The 1,190-nt window shown below is 42.0% G+C and overlaps 1 pseudogene; it reads right to left on the bottom strand.

Annotated features, from left to right (window-relative positions):
* Window positions 1–399: 399 nt before the first annotated feature.
* LOC119040280 (60S ribosomal protein L37a-like) lies at window positions 400–704 on the bottom strand (annotated as a pseudogene).
* Between the last annotated feature and the right edge of the window lie 486 nt (window positions 705–1,190).

Below are 1,190 nucleotides of genomic sequence, written 5' to 3'. Positions count from 1 at the left end.
TATTTCTTGAGGAGATGGAACAGCCCATCATTATGATCACTCCAACCATGCATTTGCTTTCAACTTCCTCCCTTTTCTTACTCCCTCCATTATACTCACCTTACAAAACCCCAACCCTGGTTAAATCGAGTTCACCACCCACTCTTTACCTGCACCTGAGCACCTAAACATGGTTAAAAGAGACCCATACAGTAATAATGCTCACTGGTCCACTTTAAATCTGTGGCCTTTGGTCTTAACTGAGCACTTGGTGCTAACCCAGCAATGAATTCACTAATCCATTCAACCTCTGCACTCCTTGATGACTAGTTCACAACTTCTCCCCTCAGCGCAGACCTCCAACAATTCCTCCTCTTTTCTTGTTGTTGTTCTTACATAAATTAACCCACTTGTTATAGTTTACCAATGTGTCAAATTGTGGCACTTCTGTTGGTCTTTCAATCCCTTCAGTCTTCTGATGACAGACTTTACTGCGAGGGCGGAAGTGGTGCTATAGGCCCCGGCACCGCCAGCTACTGCTTTCATTGCAGGAGCCACAGTGCTAGATCCCACAACTCTTCTCTTCATCTTGGTTTGGCCACAGAAGGAGTAAATGTACTTGGCCTGCTGGCTGACTTCAATTTCCTTCACTACTCTCCTGAGGGAGGTGCCATACAAGTCCTGTATTTACCGACAATTCCAACCTTCTTGGTGCCTTTAGCCATATTGCCGCAAGTTACTTTCGAACCAAGAAAGGAACAACAATTTCTCCTTTCTCTTGGCTCTCTCATGATGACCTTAATTCACAGAGATAATAGGAGTAATCAGAGGCAAATCTCCCCCATGCTTGATATTCTATCTACGTCTGCCTTCCTCCTGTTACTGTAGATGAACTGTTTGTGCACACGTCCAAGGAAAATTTGGAGGCAAGGGAACTTGAAGTCATAAAAGGAGTAATGACTATGGAGTGAATTAATCTTTGCCTATGGACTAGGCAAGATAGAGAGTGCCAGATCTGTTGCTTGGCTTTTTTTGTATGTTGACATTACAGTGAACAAACATACTCTCTTGATTCATGTCGTCATGGAAATAGGACAACATAAGTCATTTCACTACCTACTCAATTTACAAGTTAAGATCTAAAAAAGTACAGTTACTTTCCCAAGGAGATACATATATGTGTGTGTGTAAATATATATATATATACATAC

Source organism: Artibeus jamaicensis, unplaced genomic scaffold, assembly GCF_021234435.1.
Source record: "Artibeus jamaicensis isolate MK-2021 breed Jamaican fruit bat unplaced genomic scaffold, CSHL_Jam_final contig_1132, whole genome shotgun sequence".
Lineage (NCBI taxonomy): Eukaryota > Metazoa > Chordata > Mammalia > Chiroptera > Phyllostomidae > Artibeus > Artibeus jamaicensis.
Note: the sequence above shows the minus strand (reverse complement) of the source record. Positions and strands in the feature narration are given on the sequence as shown.